Source organism: Typopeltis vanoorti, chromosome 7 (genome assembly GCF_054136105.1).
Source record: "Typopeltis vanoorti isolate ZY-2024b chromosome 7, IOZ_Tvanoo_1.0, whole genome shotgun sequence".
Classification (NCBI taxonomy): Eukaryota; Metazoa; Arthropoda; class Arachnida; order Uropygi; family Thelyphonidae; genus Typopeltis; species Typopeltis vanoorti.
In genome coordinates, this window is record NC_143555.1 from 20,143,225 (window position 1) to 20,153,906 (window position 10,682).

Below are 10,682 nucleotides of genomic sequence, written 5' to 3' on the forward strand. Positions count from 1 at the left end.
TTTTATCTGCGATGCAGCTCGAAATTATTATTACCTGACACCTACACTACAACTCTGTCTCCACCAACGCCATTTATCGGCCACCACCACTATTTTCACAGATAGTTACAAACATCAATGCTCACGGTGGGATGTGAACCCGCAGTCGTTTGGCTGGAGAGCGGATACACTAACCACTCGGCCAACCAAGCCGGCTCCCGAGATGACTGATGAGAGGGACCCGGTTCCCCCTCATCAGTCGTGTCAAATACCATATAAACATGGTATTTGACACGACTGATGAGAGGGAGCTCCAGGGTAGTAGCATCGGAATATAATATCTATCAGGGAACGCATTCAACGAACTATCCGAAGATAACGTATCCTTTAACTTTAGCAAAACTTAGCTACATTAATCAACTTTAAAACCGACGTTTCGCCAACCATTCTTTCAGAAGACACCATTAATAACAATTTTATGCTGCTGTAGTGAAATCCAAACTATTAATAAAAGCTTCCACTGAACAAATCTTTTAAAATAAACGAAACAGAGCACGAAAGTTTTAAAAACATGTACCAGTATTTGGGGAATTTTGTCATGATACGAGCAATTATAAGCAGTTTAATTAGTAACATTCGGATAGTATTTTCATTAGCATCAAAGAGACTTAAAATATACGAAATCATTGAAGGCACACGAACTACAGTATAATAATTCCAATTTGACAAACTAAGGGTCTGTATTCCTAGAAAACCTTGGGAATCGGTGTTTAAAACAGTTTGTTTCTGGAGGGGATAAAGACTTCGCACCCTTGCCTCATTCTTGTTTAGATATGTGGTGTTCGAAACTACCTAATCCAGCTTTCGAGTTTAAACGGACCACACAGTATTCAGGTTTGCTTCCACATTATATCTGAATTCCTTTTCGTGACATGGAATATATGGGCAAACCAGTCTGCCCTTTTCAACAAGGTGGAAATCTGAAAATTCTTGCTATGAATTGCGTGAGACATCTAATACAAACAATCATTATTCCATGTTGTTAGGAAACTGATATAAAAAGGCTGACACAGACTATCGAAATTCTATGCCTCCAATTCAAATTCCTTTACTTTTAAAAGGGTAAACGAATAAAATAAATTCAGCTCATAACATACGCCATTGTAGACACGATAGCGATATTTTATTGTAATGCATGCGCAAATTAATTCTGTTGCTCAATTGAAGTAGACACTCTCATCATTCCTTACGGTGTTAGTAAGGAAGAAAGCATGAATGTCACGTATACATTCGCCACATATTCCCGCACTGAATATGTGGCACAAATTACTCGACTAAACTGCAAAGTGACTTCTCTGATTTATATAAATTTGGCCCCTTTTAGTCCGATATAAATTAATATAGGGAGATGAGTTTATTTTTTTAATAATAACTAAAGTCTGGAACAGTTTTAAAAAATCATCAACTTCTGTTTTTAGTGTTACAAACAGCGTTATCTCTACTTGTACTGAACATTTTTCTGGCAATTGCAGAGGACTGAAAAATCATTATCAATAGAGAATTCAGACTTATAAATCAAGATTTCAAAATACCTATTAGAATTAGGTTTAAATATAAATTTTAAAGACGTATGTGTGTATTTATTTAAGTAATACAAGGAGAACACGAAGTATTCTGTATTTCTAGAGCTCATTCACATTGGATGCAACCAACTTTAAAGTATCTACACTCCCTGGAAGTTTAAATGTGTATTATATAAAACATTTATTATTGTAAGGATTTAATGCTGTGTTGTTTCAATTTCGCTGTAAAAATGCATTTTAATGTGTTTGTTTCTAAAGCACTCTCTACTGATGCTGATCATATTAGCATTATGTCACTTTGATGTCATCACAAGGACGTGTTCTAATCATAAAGAAAAATAAAATCATTCTCAGATATTTTTAACTGTACATCAGTTTTTAATTTACTCGAAATTCTTACCTTTCGCCACATATTCACTGTCTTATTGCCTTAAATTATCGTCTTCTCTATGAGTTTCTTTTGAGAACCTTTTATTTTTTAAATCTGATTTGTTCTCCTTCCCCTGCTTTTATATTTTCATATTCAAAATTTCTTACCTATAAATATCTGTCCATATCGATTTTTCCCACGTGAAATTCAGGAACTGTCACTATATCGTGTTTGTTATCCCAAGTGCAGCTTCAGATTATTATGAAGTCCACTTAGTTTTTATATTTAGGCAGTATGGTGATTTGCATTATTTTTCTAAGCATTACTCATTAGTTACAAAGGCTTCAAATGAACTGATTGTGCAACTTCCCTCAAAATTGCTCTTTGAAAGTCGCATTTAGAAAAGTATCTGAAATATGCGAAATATCTCGACACTGGTTATTGTCGAATAGGTATACAACGGATTCAAATAAAGCTCATTAAGGAGCGAAAATTTTTCTGTGTACAAATCGTCCTATTCCATTAAGAGGATGCATTTTTTGGTATCCTCTGTTTTAGGTTATTTCTTTTACGCTGATGCATTCGTTCATTTATTTATTTAATATATGGGAGGAAATACAAGAAATTATTGAGCTAATGACTGACAGTTAATTTATTGAATCTTGGCAATTTGATAGTTGGATTTATGATCAGGTACTTGTTTGTTAGTTCATTACGGAGTCTTCTCGACCAGTCCTGGTAACCATCATTTGGTAATTCCACGAGGCAGGGCGGTATGTTGCAAGTGAAGAGATATCTCATTTATGATTTTCTTTATTTCTTTGATAATAGCTCATCTCTTCTGGAGGAGGGATGTGGGAAAGAACAGGTAACTATGGGAGAGGAGTTGATCGTAAAGTACCAGAAATCGTTCTAATTCTTATGTTAAGCTGTGTGTCGACGAGAATCGTGTAGTGACTTAAGCTCCAAACTGGCTAAAATTAGTCTGCAACAGGAAAGACTAGAACCAGGGCTTCTGTTCTAAGAGTCGAGGCATTAAGACCACAAGTTGTGCCTGTCAGCTATCTAATTAGCTTTTCTAAATGTTTCTGGTAAGTTAGACTACAGTAGTGTGTGTGTATGATACTAATGGTTACTTTCATGGATTAGAGTCCTGTTGCAGCAGTTTATTTTTAGTGTTCTATGAGCCTCGTGGTTATTTCGGTGGAAAGCAGAAACAGCAATTTTTTTTTGGATTAGGAGATAGTCCCCAGCTTTCAAAGTAATTTTGTAGTGAGCTCAGATCATTCTCAGTGTTTCCTCAAGGCTTTGGAAAGTACTGTCTTCGGTGACCATAGTAATGTCATCAGCACAGATACACTTTCAAATAGCTGTTGGAGGGGAATCGCTTGTATACAGGTGGGATGAAGATAAATATTCTGCATGCTGTTTTATAAATTCAGAATAACAATTATTTTCCTGTTCAAGAGCATTTGTTCTAGTAATTTTAGTTTTTAGCTGCATTATACAGTAAACCTTTCTTCCATTCGGTGTCATATGCTAATGTTAGGTCTAAGAAGGTACTACCTGTTTTAAATCCTTCTGGTATCCAGGTTCTATATGGGTTGTGAGAACAAAGGACCTGATTGTTGGAGCTTCTACTAAGGCCTACTAAAGCCAGTGCCTGTTTACTAGGCAAGATGGCTTCTATTTTTGGAGAAATTCTCGAGAGTATAATCCTTTCAAAAAGTTTGTAGCACAGTAATGCTATGGGAGTCATTATGATCATCAGTTGACTTATTAGGTTTTGGCAGGGCTATTACATTTGATTAATGTCAAAGTTTTGAGAGCCGTTCGTCAACGAGTTCACTAAATTTGGTTCAGTTTGCTTTCATGATATTTCATCGTGGTATTGTGTAGCTGTTTATTCTGGGGATTATAAGTGCTATACTAATTAGGCAAGATCTGTGCTGTACTGGCTGTGGGGAAAAGGAGGGAATACTTGATCGCTTGAAGTGAGAGGGAGTTTCATCCATACCAGTGGTGGTAAAACAGAGGTCAGGGATTGTCTTTGAACTCCAACGACCATATTTGAAAGTTCCGGGTTGCTTACTAACATCCATTCTGTCTATTACATGCCTAGGTGGTCTTCATTTTGTATCCCCATACTATAAAGCAAAAATCACCAAGGATGATGGCAAGGTAGAATTGGCTGAGAAAATACAAGACTTGGCCAGTCAAGTAGAGGAGGCCGACATACATTGTATATCTTCTTTCATGAATTTTTAATAGTGCAATATAAAATACCATCAAGAATTGAGTTATCTTAATTCACTCAATAATTCTCACCATATTTGATTGCTAAAATGATAGAGCACTTCTACGCATGCACACTTACTACGTCACTCGAATTTCTTGATCATCAGTTATAACGAACCTTTTGAAGATAAATGAACGGAATCATTTACTATGGGGATGATGTGCTAAATGTGAAAAGATTGTAATGAAGCACGTGCAGTATACATCTTCCTTTCAGCAGCTATGGTAACGTATCCTAATAGCTGATATACATTAATTCCATGCGAAAGTTTGAGTTAACTGTTATATGAGCAATGGCAGACTGTATAAGCAGAATAAACACAAACTAAAATGAATTTACTTAAATTAATGGGATATTAAATCCCACATAGTTTTAAAACCGAATAAGAAACTCAAAGATCGGAATCAGAGAGTTTCTTGCCGAATATAGTAAACTATAAAGTATCGGCGACACTAGCGTTAGCCAATGCAAGTGATCCTAGTACGTAGTACAATACCGGGCAACTCGTTGCAAAGGTGGGGAAGTTCAGATCGCTATTCTTAGGTATTTTCCATAATGTAAAAACACATTTCCTAGGAAATGTATGCTGTTATTACATTATGGAGGGAGGTCACTACCCAGACCGATTTCAGCCTTTTTTGAGGCTTCATCAGTGAGTAGCTAGACCTAATACCAAAGTGTATAGCGAAAAGAACTTATGTACTCTGCGAACGAGTTTTCCAAACAGGTGCAACCATTAAGTTACTTAAGTATAAAGAGCTAATAAGCTTCATTTCGGCAATGAAAACATTACTTAAATTAAGGGGATATTAAATCCCACATAGTTTTAAAACCGAATAAGAAACTCAAAGATCGGAATCAGAGAGTTTCTTGCCGAATATAGTAAACTATAAAGTATCGGCGACACTAGCGTTAGCCAATGCAAGTGATCCTAGTACGTAGTACAATACCGGGCAACTCGTTGCAAAGGTGGGGAAGTTCAGATCAGCTACTCACTGATGAAGCCTCAAAAAAGGCTGAAACCGGTCTGGGTAGTGACCTCCCTCCATAATGTAATAACAGCATACATTTCCTAGGAAATGTGTTTTTACATTATGGAAAATACCTAAGAATAGCGATCTGAACTTCCCCACCTTTGCAACGAGTTGCCCGGTATTGTACTACGTACTAGGATCACTTGCATTGGCTAATGCTAGTGTTGCCGATACTTTATAGTTTACTATATTCGGCAAGAAACTCTCTGATTCCGATCTTTGAGTTTCTTATTCGGTTTTAAAACTATGTGGGATTTAATATCCCCTTAATTTAAGTAATGTTTTCATTGCCGAAATGGAGCTTATTAGCTCTTTATACTTAAGTAACTAAAATGAATGCATAGTTAACGATCAGTGGTAACAGATTCAGGGAATGGGCTATTAAAAGTTAGCAAAAAAATAAATGATATATATTCCTCAGCAGAAATAATTCCATTTAATGAAAGAATGTGTATTATAAAGAGCAAGAAACTATATTTTATGTGGGACGAAATACAAGAAATCATTGAGCTAATGAATGACAGTTCATTCAAACCATAAACGCTCTTAAGAAAACACGTGATTAAACAGGTATTGCTCTATGCGCAGCAAAGAGCACTTTTAAATAGTTGTGTTACGTAACAGTGTGTATGATCTGATTTCTAAAGGCGTTTACGTTACTGTTTGAAATTCATGGACCTGTTATCCGAAATGGTAACAATCTCCCAAGCTCAAAAAATTTGTGGAAAGTATTTTCTGTTTTGCTTTTTTCCAGTATAGATCATCATTCACAGTCAAGATTTCGCAGAGAGAGAGAAATCCAGTATTTGAAAAGTCTCCTGACTTGGGTAAAAGTTGGTGATTTAATTTTAACATAAATGTGGGACGTAATCACAGTTATTTATCTTACATTACCGTCATTTCAATGTGAACATCACGAGTCACGCACTGAAAACATTATTTTCAGGTTCTGGTCAGCGGAATGACAAGAGAATTAATGATATACGAATACATTTCTGATTGTGAGGTTTCCAGTCTCGTGTGGCAAAGACAAATATGCCCTCACTTCTATTCATCATCATCAACACCTAGATCTAGGTGTTCCCCATCGCTTTTACTCCGTGATTTTTTCTCATATCCGGTCAAATATCATGATAAGAAATAACACGTTAAGTGATCGAAGAAAAAAAAATACGAAGGCGAGGTTTCAGAGCATTTGCAGTTCATATTTCATGCCTTTGAATGAAATCAGAGAATCTTGTCAGTGCCATCGGTTACTTTTCTCTTCCATCTCTGACAACAGTGGTTTTATAAAATTGACTATTTAGAAGAATGCTTTCAACTTATGACGTAAAATAATAACAAGAGATATTTGTTTTGTTTAATCTCTTAATCGTAACAATACCAGTTATTGTAATTAAAACACTTCGCATAAGTGGGTTTCCCAACAGCATTCTTGTTTGGCAAGACTATTCATTATCACACCATTTCAAAGCATTTTTCAGTCGCATTGTTTGGAAATGGTTTAGTAATTTTACTGTAAATTGTCTTAACTATTAAATTTCTTTACTATCTAACCAGATACGGGGGTTGCGATATGTGTAAGTAATGAACGGGTGAAATTGTATCTATAAGTATGCCCACGCTTTAGAGATCTTCGCTTGGACACTTGCCAAGAATAGTCGATTCATGCTGAAGGAGAGAAAGAAACGAAGGACGTAAGAATTGGTCGCTAACAGGCGAAATTACGTGCTTTATAGGTAAAAGTTTCCACTGTTATACAAGCAACATAGTTAACTTCAATTTTATATTCATTGCAGTTATTTTCCGATGTGTAATAATAAGCAACTCATCCCACAATACGGATTGATTATCCTATTATTGGAAGGGATTCTCCTTCTGTTGACATGCGCAGACGTGTCTCGAATTTGTGGCCGTACGTATATCTGGGATTGGGCCTTTTGTTAAAATTTCCTGCAATGAAACATAAAAGAGGTCAAGAGCATCTGTGCAACATGAGAGAGGCAAATCTCTCCTGATCCATCAAACAGCTTAACAAACGAAAAACACAAGACATATGTCTTGTGTTTTTCGTTTAAGTTTGCTTGTTCAATATACAGTACCAAATAGAACCAAGGTAATCTACAGCAAGTTTTTCACAAAATAACTAAAACAGTGAGAGTCTTAATTACAGTATGCAATACTAATTACTAAGAAGTTAAAAATCACAAGAGTTTACATCGTTCCCCGATTCTAGCTGAAGCCACTTGGTTTACTTTATATCGAAACTTTTACGGTTATTTTAATTTATCTTCAATTTTTAAGAATGCAAATAAAACACACAAAAAAATTCCATAAAGTAACGTTACTCTAATTTCTGTTTTTTTTTCTAAGTTGTAACATGGTAATTCACGATGTTGTCTCGATTATACCGTTTGACAATTCGACAGCTTCCATCTCGTCTTGTGCCTCTCTTCATTCCCAAATAAAGCCACTGATTAGATTTTGTCGTTGCGCATTGCAATGGCCAAAGTCGGCTATTTGCACATTCTGATTAAAATAGTGACTTTCGACTTAAAACGTCCAAATTATACTTTCCACTTTAGCTAAACTCACCATGAATCTTAACTGTCCATATTCCAGTAGATGGCGTCGGAAGATGTCAAACTATCGCACGTAATTGCAGCTTCGATTCTGTTAGCAGCCATAAAAATAAAACTGAATCGAATAATAATCCTTAATATCTTTGATCATCTCAGGTATTTAAAGTGATGTAATTTGATAACTTCACTAAATATCTTATTTCTACATAAGCACAAAATAAAGTGTGGCATTCCGGTAACAACAATAACTAAGATTTTCTAAGCAATCCAATATTCCTAATACTGACGAGGCCTGTCGAGACGCCTAAGACGATCCGACAGTACACAACGATGGTATTTTTGTCTAATTACAATCGCCCGCACAGGTTGTCACCAAGAAAATAATTACTTTCTGCGCTGTAATCCTCGCCTAAGCCCCTCACTCAGTGAAATTATTTTGGGTTTTGCACGAGTCTTATTATTTACTAGATTTGTTCTGACAAGGGTTCCATGAATTCAACTCGTCGCATTTAATATTGCATACTGTAATGAGGAAGTTAAAAATCCCAAGTGTTTACATTGTTCCCCGATTAATCTAGAACCCCCCCCCCCACTTAACGATTTCAGTTTTCCAGATGGGAGACTTAAATCTATATGCAAATGTTAAAATAAAGGAATTAACACTTTCAGAATCGTAAATCTCGCGCTGATCTTACTCATCACTGCGCATTGCATTTCTGTTCATTTCCACATAATTTACGAAACACTTCGCAAGTACCAAGGTTAGAAACTTATATTGCATTTAAATAGGAATTGAGCATGCATTTTTAGGAAACGCTAATGAAAGGATGAATTGCAACGAAAAAGTCATAAAATTTAGTTAATATAAAATGTAGGTTGGAAAAGTGAAACACTCACTGGATGGTTGCCAGTTACTGTTTCTCGTTTCAGCATTTCTAGGACTTCAAAAGGAGCAGTGATTGTAGATGAAAAACTGAAACAATTCCGAGAAACTGCAAGGAAAATCTTACAGTAAGAGATGAAGTTTGTAAAAAATAAAAGTTGTCGGCTATAGTTATAAACGTACATTCCTGGAGGATGGAAGAATTTGATAAATCAGGTTACGTTAGGCTTCACGTTAAGATGAAATCCCACATTTCAGGGCTGATATCTGAGCATTTTCGAGACGTAAAGCGTTAACTGAAGAAAACGAAATAAAAATCCTCAAGTGCGAATGCGGTCTGAGTATATAAATGCAATATGTCTTGTCCCAATTTCCCAAGAAAAGCTGAGAACAGATAGTCAGGAAATCCAAAGTGCATGCAGAACATTGTGCGCACTGAATTTCTCCAGGTGAGCTGCCATCCGAAACAATGATAACATCCGTTTTTGGCTCAGCGACGATTGCAGTTGTGCTCAAACCCCAAATCTTTATTCAAGAGCGATTACAAACGATGTCTATGTCGACTTTCATCTGTAGTTATCAACGGGAGGAAACAGAGCCTGTACGCAGCCAGGAGAATCCTAAGAGGCCATTATTGTCTCAACTGTGAAATATGCTGTTGAAAGTGGAATGGTGTTTCTCATAGTTCGAAATTTGTCCACCGATTTTATCGATACTACCGCTAACGTACGAGTATGGTTATGCACCATCACGTTCTGCATCTGCCAAATTCGAAACTGAATTTGTAATAATGAATAATTATAATTAGGGAACTCCGTTAGATAAAGTAATATGATGATTCGGGCAGGAAATTTCATTTTCTCGGAAGCAAAATATAATAGAGAAATAGAAAAGTAAAGGAGATGGAATCAATTATTTTAATATTGATAAATACGGTATGAGAAGATAATGAAAGAAGTGAGAAAGTAAAAATTGTTAGCTAAACGTAAAGGAGGACAAAGATAACAAATTATTGAATGCGCAGACATTCAATCATTGGACGCGTGGAATAAGTTTAATAGACCTGCAGTTGAATGGAATTGGAAGCTTGGGGTGATTTTTAATTGGGTTGAGACATAACGCAGAGAATCAGGAAACAAAATAATTCTGCGAGGAATGAGAATAAGTGTGCGTGCATAGTTCAGCTATAGTATGCAAACCTAACAACGAGATGAATGGAATGTCGCGGAACATAGTTATGAACCGATTGCTTTTGTGATCGCGCCTGTGCACGTTAAAGACAAAGTTTCCCAACCGGGCCAAGTAGACTTAAGACGTATGTCTACCAAAAAGTGAGGATTGAACTTTTTATGCCTATATTTCTAATGTTCCTGATCTTTCTGTAAAACGCAAGTGTTATTAAAACCTATCTATCAGAATTAGATTTAGTAAGTGGAATCAAGTGCAAGGTGTATAGCATTTTTAAGAAGGACAGAAACGCATGAAAGCAATAATAGTAATGTTTCTTGTAGTAGTGAGTTTGGGGATATCTAGTGTGATGGCTAACAGGATGAAATAAATGGTAAGGTGCTGCTACTCGCTTGGGGAAGATGAAATGAATCCTCAAATTCTTCTGATGGGTATCAAGCGAGTATTTATTATGGGTGACTTTAATTATCCAAATATTGATTGAGTAGAAGAGACAGCTCATGATAAGAATGAAAGAGAATTTATTGAGCTTTTTGAGAGAATGTTCTTAAGAAGCACGCGAAAGAAGGCACTTCTTATGAAAGCGTGTTAGATTTAATCATAGCTTCAGAAGCGTAGGGTTTCATTTCAGAATATTAACGTTTTGCCGACAGTTGATGAGAGCGATCATGCTGTACTATCTGCGGAAGAAGCCAACTATATGGATGTTTTAATCAGGAGAGGTTACATGCTGAACTGCAAAGCATGATAAAATCAGAAGAATG